Genomic DNA, 12,624 nt, shown 5'->3' on the forward strand with positions numbered 1-12,624 from the left:
TAATGACTCCAAGATCCCTTTCTGCCTCCATGCTCTCAAGAAGGGAGTCTCCCATCTTATAAGTGTGCTGCTGGTTACTACTGCCCAAGTGCAGCACCCTGCACTTGCCAGTATTGAAATGCATTCTGTTTTTGTTAGCCCACCCCTGTAACCTATCCAAGTCTTGCTGCAGTCTCTCCCTCCCTACTAGCGTGTTCACCTCATCCCAAATTTTGGTATCATCAGTGAATTTAAACAGGGTGCTTTTCACCCCATTGTCCAAATCGCTAATAAAGAAATTGAACAGCGTGGGCCCAAGGACTGAGCCCTGGGGGACTCCACTGCCCACTTCCCCCCAGGTCGAATATGACCTGTCCACCACCACCCTCTGAGTGTGACCCTTCAGCCAATCTGCAATCCATCTGACTGTGTAGGCATCAATGCCACAGTCGCCCAATTTTTTAATGAGGATGGGGTGGGAGACGGTGTCAAAGGCTTTGCTGAAGTCCAGAAAGACTACATCCACAGCGACACCTGCATCCAATGCTTTTGTGCCGTGATCATAAAAGGTAAGTATGTGAATTTACAATTCAAAGGGGTCCACATCTCCATTTGAATTTCCAAAGGGGTCTGCACCTCCATTCAAAATTATTGGGATCCGCAAATGAAAAAGTTGAAAGCCACTGCCATACAATATTAGCACTGTTAGGTATACAAACCCCTACTCATGATTCACAACATAAAGTCAGCAAGATTAAATTGGAATATATAGTGTCAAAAATATTCCGTTCTCTTGTGGCCTTTCTGAGGTCTGAGAACAGAAGAACTGCTTTATTATTTTTCCATATTCAAAAAACAAGGGATGCCTTAAGCTTAATGAGGTTGAGAACTACTGGGATAGAGTTTGCAAAGCAACCAAAAAAAACTAGACTAGAAGAAGCAGAAAACAAGGGGAGATTTTCATCAGTCAGATACTAACCATGAGGGCTGTTTGTCTGAACGGTTTTAACTGCTTTCTGGATCTGTTTAAGTTAGCAGAATCCATCAGCTTGTTATCCACAAATATTTTTTTAACGTTTTGCCATCTCTTTTCCTTTCTCTGGATCTCACTCCAATCATCAGCCGCAATTAATAAGCCATCTCTTCTGATAATAATATTTTGGTTAGTCTCAACAATATACGTAGTGTAGCAAAAAACAGCTTTTGTCCTGAAGAACTTACAATCCAAAGCAATGTATTTAAACCATAGAAGTATATTTAAAAAGAGAGTGAACAAGGGACAAAACATGAGAGACACTAAGGAAAAGAATGTGCCCTGATCAGAAAATCCCCTGCAGTAAGGACAAGCCTAAACTGAGATCTTATCAAGAACTGGTATGTCTGAGCAATTAAATTTAAGAGAAGTATGAACAGGGTCCTATGAATTCTGCACATCTGCTTTCTGCGGTCAGAAAAAATGGATTTCTCTACCATGGATATGCTACAAACTTCTTGCGGTAACACACATCAAGAACTGCTTCTAACACAGGGGTAGGCAATGTTTTTTGGCGGGAGTGCCAAAAAACACCACAATGTCTACCTCAGAAGGTGCCAGAGTGCTGGCGTGGCAGAAAAACAGAATGAGAGCAAGAGGTACATGGCAGGATGCCCTGCTTGTGCCCCTTGCCCCCAACCCAAATCCCCTAACGCCCAGCCTTGCCACCCTGTGCCCCCGACCCAAAGCCCCTGCCCCCTAGCCCTACTGCCCCTTGCCCCCCACCCAAAGCCCCTGCCCCCCAGCCCAGGCTCTGTGGCTGCCAGCAGCTACCCCAGCTCTGGGTAGCTGCTGGAGCCCAGGCTGCTCCCAGCAGGGCTTGCAGCATCCCAGCTGCCTGCTGGGAGCAGCCTGGCATCCCGGCTGGCAGCAGCTCCCCAGAGCTGGGGCCGACTGCAGCTGGGAGGCTCCAAACAGCTGTGCTGGGCTCCGGCATCAGCTCTGCACCGGTGCATGCAGGCGCACCTCGGAGCGGGTGGTGGGGGAGGGGCCTGAGGCGGCCCAGCCCTGGTCTCTCCCCCACTCCCGGCACAGAGATAATAGCAGGATTCTGGAGCCCAGCGCAGCTGTTTGCAGCCTCCCGGCTGCAGCTGGCCCCGGCTCTGGGGAGCTGCGGCCAGCCGGGATCCCCAGCTGCTCCCAGCAGGCAGCTGGGATGCTGCAAGCCCTGCAGCAGCTACCCAGAGCCAGAGCTGGCCATGGCATGCCAAGCAAAATGGCCTCGCGTGCCATGCTCGGCACGCGTGCCAGGGGTTGCCAACCCCTGTTCTAATGTAAGAGGAGAGAAAAGAGAAGTTCTGGCACAGAATTACCATTTTTTAGCTAGTTTTCCTGACTGGAAATGTGTTCCTGGACAGCACAACGATATCAACTGGACAGAGATGCAGAGTGTAGCTTGAACTGGATACGACCCACCTAAAGACCTTGCCCTGATTCTCTTGCAAGACTACGATCTAAATCAGGAGTAAGATTCAACACGCGTTGAACTCAATGGGGGTCTTGTAATTGATGGTGTAGATAGGCTGTAGACTTGGTCAGTAAGTGAAACCCAACAATATCAAGTTCAAATTCTGGGCCTAATTTGAGACTAAACTGTAATATGTGCTTAATCTTGGATTTTAGTCCTAAACAATAGCCTGGGAAAGTAGACTAAGAATCTGTTAATTACAGCCACTAATATTAGGCTGGGCCAAGTGTGAATCTTTGCTTTTTGGACAGTTCTGGATAGCAGTTAAAAGTAACACTATTTTTGCCCCCTTCCTGCTGAAATAACAATGTGTCTGTGTTAACTGAATATGGAAAGGTGGAAATGTGCCAGCCTTGACATTTTTAAGGGGTCTGTGCTAAGCTATAGAAGTGCTGCAAAAGCAGGAGGCCCCAAAAGCCTGTTTCTGGGTGACCACAGAATGAAGTGTTGCAGACATAACTAGCTTGGTCAGCAAAGGAAAAAAAGCTATCAAAATGTCTAGGGTGGATCCAGGAGGGTACAGTGATACAGTTGCACCCCTCTTTGGCTGTGCACAGCATGCACAGTGAGCTTTCCAGGCTCACTGGTTTGTTGGTGCAGCTCTTGCTGGGAATTCTGCATGTGCCATGAGTTCTGATCATGGAGCATTAAAGACCGGGTGGGGGGAGGTGTGCCTCTGTTGTTCATCCTCCCTCCCCATCCCTGAATTCAGCAGCAAGAGAAACGAGGGGACAAGCAGGGCAGCACTCAGCTTCTGGATGCCAGAGCTCCATGAAAGCAGAGCCTGAGCACCACCACCACTGTTCATTCTTTCTCTTATCCCCTGTGGCAGAATTCAGGGGGGAAGGAGGGTGTACATGAACAGTAGTGGTGATCATCATCCCCCTGGGCTCTGGGGCCTTGCAAAACCAGGGGCTCCAGCCAGACCCTGTGCCAACCAGCTGGGGAAATCAGAGTTCACAACACACACGGGACTCCAGCAGCATCTCTGCGAGCTCACTGTCATACAGGGTTTCAGTGAAGGGAGGTGGCCATATTCTCCTTGGCAGATGGCACATGCACAATGAACTCTCTTCATTGCTAAACAGGGTGTGATCACACACCCCTCTCCACAATCCTGGATCCACCCATAAACACATCCACCTGTGAACACATAAAAGGCCTGAAACTCTACAAACTCAAGAAACCTGCTGCCAATCCGCCCCTGCCCCCTTTCCTCTATATTTATAGGTGATTTGTTTTAATAGTCTAATAAAAGTTGTCAGATTGGCTTTATTCAGATTTGTTTCACTGAACCTTTTGAACCTGAACCAACCCAGTTTTGTTATTGTTTTGTGAAAGTTACAATTTTGGAAAGCAGGAATTCTTATCTCTCCCTCTCATCGTAGTGCATGCTGCTTGCCATGGTCCCATTTTCTTTTTTGAACCTGAACCAGCACCCTGACTTCTTTCCCTCTCGCAGTCCCACCTCAGCTCAGCCACACCACGCACCCTACACACCAAGCTCAGATACTCCCAGTCCCACACATATGCCCAGACACAGTTTCTGTCAATCAGGAGCCCTTTATGGGGGTAGTGCACCTGGCACGCCAGGGCACATGGGTGTGCGCACAGCACTATTCCAGGGTCTCTTGAGGGTGGGTCAGATAAAGGTTATCTGTTGACCTACTTAACATAAACAAAATGAGCCAAGCCCTGATTTCCACCGTTGCACCAGCAGTGAAAATCTGCATTGTGCTGTTGTGGGTAGCTATCGAGGCACTGAAATAAGTGTTTGTTCTTGTGCTTTTGGGGTGTAAAATGTTTTTTAAAAGGCTGTATATCTGTAAATGCTCACCCATGTCAAGGTCCAGTGGCCCCAAGTTTCTCCTATGAAAGGTCATGTATGTCTCCCTCCCCCCAACTCCAGGGTTCCCCAATCTCTCCCTGTGTCTGGGGTTCTTCATAGCCCCATTCTCCTTCCCCTATTCTAGGGTCCCAGATCATCCATCATGACAGGGGACCTGTGCATGCCTGACAACCAGCCAGACAAATGCCACCAAGCTGAGTATAAGGCCTCACAAGCTCAGCCAAGCAGAGTGAAAGGGTGTAAGTGAGCAGAGAATGAGGGAATAAAACCAAAGGACGTGTTAACACGCTCAAGTTGGCCTTTGATGGTTAATGCCAATGTTAATGGGTTATGGTGGTAAATATACCTTTCTAACACACCTTCAGCATACAGTTCTGAATGTCTCTACTCATAGTGAGGAAGCTGTTTCCATTCTGAACACATCAGTGCAGCTTGCATTGGGAAAGACATGGAAATCTCCTGAGAGTTCTTTACTTCATTGCCTTCACCAGGCAACTTAGAGACTGTTTTTGGACTAAGGATCAGTCTTTTAATGTGAGACTGAATTTGGGAAGTGGCTTTGGAACATTAACAAGCAGATATTGATAGTGCATGAGGAACGGAGAGATTGCAAACTACCTATAATGTCACTACAATGTACAAAGATTCCTTACAGCGATACTGGTTCATGCTCCAAAAACAACCTCAAATTACTGATGCATCTTCTTACCTGAAAAAGAATAGAAAACAATGAAGTGATTCCATTTATCTATTGCATGCCCCTTGCTATCACTTTCTAACTCCCCAATTATAAATCCTCAGATATAAGTGTTTTCAATAGGCAGGCAAGGTTCTTTGCGTGAATCTGATATCTTTTATTAGACCAACTTAAATAGTTGGAAAACAGTTATTAAGCAAGCTTTCAGGTTCAAAACCTCTTCGTCAGGCTAAGGAAGTTTCAGCAGCTGGTGTGTGCTCTTTCTGGATGGAATGAAAAGTAAAGAAGCCAGAGGCTGGGCTGGTATGCAATCTGTTTTCAGTATGAACATATCCAAAGACCCACTGAAATATTTCATTAGTATTAGTCCCACTTCATTACTAAGACATATTTCCAGAAAGGACTGCTTTGGTTGGCAGAATTATGTTATATTTTAATTTGCCGTCACTTTTTTTTTTAACTAAGGCACCTTAGAATAGATGCAGTTATCATGACACTGCAGCGTGATCAGGAATGAATTAAGCTTTCTTGCTTTCATTACCTTTCTTTCAGGTTTTTGTAATGAACCTGGATTTCATCACATTGTAGCTTTACATTCATCTTCATTCTGAAGCCTAGTAATGAAGTCCACTAGAAATAATGCCATATGTTTGAGATCCCAATTTCTGTGTTACCAGCATACCCAGTATTGTACAAGGATGCTGTTGATCCATGTGTCCACACAAGGTTTATTAAATTCCAGAATCACTTAAGCTGCCATTTGTGATGCAAAACCCTGTGACGGTATTTAGCTTAAAGGTCTTTTCAGTGCCACAGACGCACAAACAATTGGAATTTTGTTATTTTCTCCACAAGAGACATATGCCATCCCCACCATATGGATAACTACATTATCCTGGTCCCTTGAGTAATGAAGTAGATTGTTTCACCACCTCAAATCTTGGTTTTAATGACTTGTTTACTCCTTTACTCCTTATAAAGAAGGTTCTGACGTAGGTCTTGAAGACACAAATGACGTTTTTCTCCACAGAACAAGTATAGGATATAACAGTAGAGCTTTTCTTACACTGTCCAGCCAATGTGCCTTTTCCTGGATGTGGAGGAAATTGCTTGTATGTATGAGAGAGTAATTTGTTTTCCAGGTACATTCAGTCCTCAGCTCTGTGAAGAGCTATCAGCAAGGGTTGCAAACAGTGCTGGTTATGGTAGTAGTTAACTATATGATCACTTTTTTTTTTGTTTTTTTGCTGGGAATAGGCCTCAGAGCATCACATTTATTTCAGGTAGATTATTGATTAATCATCAGGCAATAACTTTCCATCACAGCTCACAACTTACCTGAAATGCTTTCTCATCAGCATGTGACATAGGGGAGGATATCTCTGCATCCTTTTATCAGTCCACTGAGGACCATCCAGTCCTCAAAGTCATTCTTACAGTTCCTCAAAATAAGGAAACAGTGGTAAACAGGTATATAACAGGCAAGGACCCCTGGGCTGGTCATGATGCCCCCTGGTGGTCACCCTGCTCTTGTTATGTCCCTGGTCCTTTAAGCATTCTCTCTTTTCTGCTCTCCTGCCACACCCTGATGGAAATAAGTACTTGGAGAAGGAAGGCTGCCTTTGGGATCCCTGAGTAAGATCTCATCCATTCCTGAGCATAGGTCTCATTACTCAGCACCTTAAGGGCTTATTACATGTTTCCAACCGCCCCTTACACCACACTCATGCCTCACAGATGTCACCATTAGTTATCTCATTAGCTGTCCCTCTGTGCTCACACTGAGGCACTCTGCCCATCTTGGCTACTCCCAGGTGCAACCCTGGGTCTCCAACCTGATACTTCCTCTCCTGAAGCACTGGGCCCCTGGCCCTGACACTGTCCTTCTATGAGCTGTGGATATGTGATCCTGTAGGTCTCCAGCTGTGGCCTCTCCTTGACTTTTTGGCCCCTTGAGGCCTGGCCCCACTCCTAAACCAGTTAAGACCTCCGGGCTCCCTGGCCCTGTGTGCCCCTCCTGGGCTACAAGTTGCTGACTCTGCCTCTTGACCCTTTCAGGCTACAGGTCCCTGACTGTCCTTGCTCTCATGAACCTTCAGTTGTGGCCCTGCACTTCAGCCTTGATCCCTATCTTTTGGGCCCTGGCCCTGTTCCCAGGCCAGCTGAGACCACCTTACCTCCTCTTGTCTCAACCCCTAGACTGCCAGCCTGCTTACCCCAGCTGAGGTTTGCCAGCAACGTGGTGCAGCCCTGCTCTTCAGGAGTTCTTCATCTCTCAACTGCCAGGATCAGACTACTGCCCCAGCTCAGGCTCTGGGCTTATATCCTGCAAGCCCCGCCCCCTTGTGGAACACGTGACCCCTGATTGCCTCCTGCATCTGCTCCATCTGCCGTCTGCCTCCTCTTAAAGTAGCAGGAGTAGCACGCCTCCCGCCACAAGGTGAAATTTTCAAAGCCCAGTCTTCAGCCTCTCGCTTTTTCTCTTTTTTTTTTTTGTATTTTGCACAGTGTCAAGGTCTGTACTTTTCCAATGACACATTCTGTTGGATCAGAAACAGTCTGGTGACATCTGCAGGATAGTTAATAATAGCATATTACTCCATAATGAACTGAACTGGAGCAGCATGCAAGAGAATCAAATTATCTCGAATCAAATTTACTGAGGTGAAATGTTGGTGCTATAACCTTAACACTTCTGATGTAAGCATGGAGGAAAAGCATCTAATCTATCTATGTATCCAGGTATTTATAACATATGAATCCTGGTATCTCAGAACTTTACATTTAAAAAAAATTTACTATAGTCAAGGTGGTTTGTTTACAGACAGACCCAGAATTTCTTTTTTCTCCCCTTATCAAAGCAAATGACCAATTGTAACCTGCCTTTATGAATGCCTGATTCTGATGGCAAATTACGTGAATGTTTCTGTGGATTCATGTATTATATTTAAGATGACTTTATTTGTGAAGAGGTCTGATTTGGGATGTCCTCTCTCTGAACTTAATTTCATGTCATGCTAAACTGGTTGCAATGTTTGAAGACAAACAGAAAAGAGACCCCTGATTTCTGGAGCTGAAATCTTATAAATGTTAGACAGCTGATCATGTCCAAATTAAAAATAACCACTGGCCCCTGACAATTTTTGTCATAGCTGTTGTTTGTTGCTCCATTCTCCAGAGGTGTTCTGGCATGGGATATTCTGAGAACAAGGTACAACAGGTTATTTCTTGTTATCTTCTGTTGTTTAGATAGCTAAGGTAGACATTATTTTGATTCCTTGTGTTAAGAATAACACTTTAGACTACCAGAAATAGGAAGAAATCTAAAATCTAGAATCTAGTTTAATTTGGCTAGGACAATGAAACTAGACTGATCATTTTCCTTTTGTGTTTAAATTATTTCCACTTCCTAGTTCATGTGCATTCATATAAGACTGTTGTGTTTGCTTTTTCACCACAATAGGAAAATCTTTCTACTGATTGTGTGTTATATAAAATTTTGTCTAGCCAAACCTAAATTGTGGGCAGGAAATACTGGGCAGGGAAATTTTGATATGGAACAATGAAAATTGGACATTGGGGGACCATATAATTTTAAAACAGATTTAAAGAAAAAAGAATGTTTTGCTTTGATTGAAAGTGAAGTTTCTTTGAAGACAATCCAGGTACCACAGTCAGCCTTTGATGACAAAAGAACTGAGTAAGCCAGAATACAGCACCTCTCCCTGCCACCAAAACTTATTTATTTGGTGCCATTTACTTTCCAATATCTTGGCTGCTTCTTCTTTCACTTGCCATCACAGCTGGCCAGGGAAATTAAAGTGGTTAAGAGAAGTTCCTCTTTGTCTAAACAGTTGGGCTCTACTGTAGGTGTGTCAGTTTTTTTCCTATTTCCGTTGGGCTTTTTCCTATTGCTTTTACAGAACTAAATAACATCCTTGCCAGTCAGTGGTACTGCAGTAAATGCATTAAGGCTAGTTAGGCGCCTTGTTGGCTTCTAGTCACATTCCGTCATCTAGTGGAACAGAGATTACTGAAGCACACAGCAAGTGCTTTTCAGAGTCTGCACATAGAATAAAAACATCTTTCCTTTGGTTCCTCTGTGTTTTATGTGTTTTGTTTTAATATGGGCAAATTTGATAAGGGACATTTTCCTTTGTCTTTAATTATATTATTTTTTCCCATGAGAACATGTAGTGTCCATGGGACATTTTGCTTTGGATTCCTGTTGAAAACTTAGGAAAAAACTTAGGAAAAGATTATGAATCTTTCTTTTACACTGAATCCAATATATGCTAGGACGTGTGGGACATGAGTCAGTGCCATGTGGATACACATCCAGAAAAGACAATAATTAAAGCTATTAAGACTCAGGGTGTCTTTACATGTCCTCTGGGGAGGCAGGGGGGCACTTTAATTACAGTGGCTCCAAGAGCCACTGTAATTAAACCACCCACAGCATCTCATGTATTCAGCGTCCCACACTTCAAAATAGCAGCAGGCACTTTTACTAAAGTTTGTCAAATGAGCTTTAGTTAAAGTACCCCTGCTAACTTTTTGAAGTGCAGGAAAACTGAATATATGAGACATGGAGGCTGCTGGAGTACAGTAATTGGCACACTCCAGTAGACTCCATTAATCAAGTCTGCTCTGACATGTTATAATGACAGTGTGTTGGAGCAGTGTCCCTACACATGTACAGATCTTGTTGAAGGAGTGCCTAATAACTGGAGACTCTTACCCAAAATGTTACCTATGGATCATATCTAGATTTTACTATAGGGGGCATTTTGCAAACATTTCCTCTCACTTTAGAGATGGATCAAGCAAGTAGTGTTTTGATCCAGATTACATTTAGGAGTAGGGTTCTGTAATGGGGCCCCTACCACATTATAGAAGAGCAGAAAGAGCCAGGGAACAACTAGCTGACTCCAGGTCCCTGGAGGAACTAATGGAGGCAGAGAGCCCTTAAAAAATAACTGCTTGACCCAAGTACAGACACCATAATTGATTGACTGGCCTTTGGTGGAAGTGGTGGATCAGATGACCTAGAAAGTTGGCTACAGGCTTCATAAGGCCAAGAACGTGGCCAAAGAGGGAGGCTAGCTCCGACTTGCCAAAGCAGAAGAACTCCAGACCTCAGCGGGGGGAGCAGGCTGTGGCTCCAAACCCTGGGAGGGTTGAGTTGCAAGAAAGCCCAGCAGCACTAGATATTGAAACAGAGTTGTTTTGCTCATATGCTTATTTGTTACTGTGGTGTGACAGCCGCCGGCTGCGTGGAAAGATTTCTGTCCAGAAGCAGTTTTGGCTTAGGCTTGTGTTTGTGTTTAAATACTGGGGGACTGCAAGCAGCTCTGAGGAGAAGCCTGGAGGCCACAGACAGCCCCAGGGGGTGTGCTGGTATTGTTGCTGGAGGACCACACTACATCAGGCTCTGAGCATGTAACAAAATAGACTGTGGGCACAGGCCCAGATCCAGGAAGGCTTTGGATTCCTTGACCACAGCGTGCACTTCAGGGAGAGAGGACTCCTGGGAAGGGACGGCATGCACCTCATGAGGAAAGGTAAGTCTCTGTTCACAGCCAGGATGGCCAATTTTCTGGACAGGGCACTGGGAGAGCCACTTTTGTGGGAGCTGAGGGAATAGTTCTCCATCAGTGGCACAGGAAGATGAGGACTTCAGTAAGAGGACTCAGGTGCCTATGTGCTAACACTAGGAACATGGGGAACAAGCAGGAGGAGCTAACCCTCCTAATCTCCAGTGTGCATTATGATCTAGTAGGGATTACAGAGACCTGGTGGGACTCCTCACACGACTGGAGTGTAACTATAGAGGGCTACACCCTGCATAGAAAGGACCAGGTGGGGACAAAAGGTGGAGGCATTGCTCTCTATGTGAAAGAGCAGTACACTTCCTTGGAGCTCAACATCGACTCCAAAAATGGACAGCTTGAAACCCTCTGGGTCAAGTTGTTTAGGGAGGGCGGGGGGAGGGGGTCACAGCGAGAGAGACCTAACTATAGGCTTATACAGACTACCAAACCAGGGGGAGGAACTTGATCTGGAGTTCACCTGAGAATTGGCTGAGGCTGCACATGCATGTGACGTGGTCGTCATGGGCGATTTTAATTATCCAAACATCTCCTGGGAGAAAAACTCGGCCAAGTTGAATCAGTCGCAATCCTTCCTGACCTGTGTCAAGGAGCTCTTCCTGACTCAAGAGGTACATGGGCCAACCAGAGGTGACACTCTGCTAGATTTGGTCCTGGCCAAAGGAGATGACCTGGTGACCAACTTAAATATAGAGGGAAGTCTGGGCTACAGCAACCATAAAACCATCATGTTCACTGTCCAACATAAGGCAGACAAATCGGATAGCAGGATTGAAGCCTTGGACTTCAAAAATGCAAATTTCAACAAGCTTAGGTCACTAGTAGGGCAAGTGCTGCAGGACCAGGGACTGAAGGCAAAAAGTGTGCACAAAGAGTAGTTGTTCCTGAAGGACATGATCCTTGAAGCACAAAGGAAGTCCATTCCCATGTGGAGAAAAGGTAACAGAATGGCTGGGAAGCCCTCTTGGCTAAACAGGGAAATCACAGTCCTCTTAGGAAAGAAGAAAGAAGCTTATAAATAATGGAAGCTCAGGCAGGCCCCAAGGAGGACTATTCCATGATGGCCCCCATTTGCAGGGAACAGATAAGACAGGCTAAAGTGGCAACCAAACTTAGATTAGCAACAGGACTCAAGGACAACAAGAAGTCCTTCTTTAGGTACTAGGGAACAGAAGGAAAACAAATGGGAGTGTGGAGCCATTGCTCAAGAACTCAGGAGAGCTGGTTACCGGTACCCAGGAGAAAGGTGAACTCCTGAATGACTACTTTGCCTCGGTCTTTCACCAAACCAAGGGGAAAACCACACCAGGTTAAGTAGAGGATGAGCACGGTAGAAATAATCACCTTCCTATTATTTCCAGAGAATTGGTATATGACCAATTAAAAAAATTAGGTGTATACTAGCCAGCAGGACCGGATGATCTTCAACCAAGAGTGCTGAAGGAGCTGGCCGAAGTCATTACATAACCCCTGGCAAAACTATTCCACAACTTCTAGCATTCTGGAGAAGTCCCTGAGGACTGGAAGAGGGCCAATGTTGTGCCCATCCACAAGAATGGCAGGAAGGAGGACCCAGCTAACTATAGGCCAATCAGCCTAACTTCCATCCCAGGGAAAATCCTAGAAAAGTTTATCAAGGAGTCTATCTACAATAGGCTTGCAGAATGTGAGATTCTGAATGACAGCCAGCATGGCTTAATCGCGGGCAGGCCTTGCCTTACCAACCTCATCTCCTTCTATGACCAGGTAACTCACCACCTGGGCACAAGAGAGCAGGTTGACATTGTATACCTTGACTTCCAAAAGGCCTTTGATTTAGTATTCCACAATGTCCTCACGAGAAAATTTGAGAATTATGGGCTTAACTCCGAGACAGTCAGGTGGGTGAGAAACTGGCTGCAGGACAGGAGAGTTGTAGTGAATGGTTCTGTGTCATCCTGGTGAGAAGTGGGCAGCGGTGTCCCGCAGGGGTTGGTGTTTGGTGCA

The sequence above is a fragment of the Gavialis gangeticus genome, unplaced genomic scaffold, assembly GCF_001723915.1.
Source record: "Gavialis gangeticus isolate Ggan-Ray unplaced genomic scaffold, GavGan_comp1, whole genome shotgun sequence".
Lineage (NCBI taxonomy): Eukaryota > Metazoa > Chordata > Crocodylia > Gavialidae > Gavialis > Gavialis gangeticus.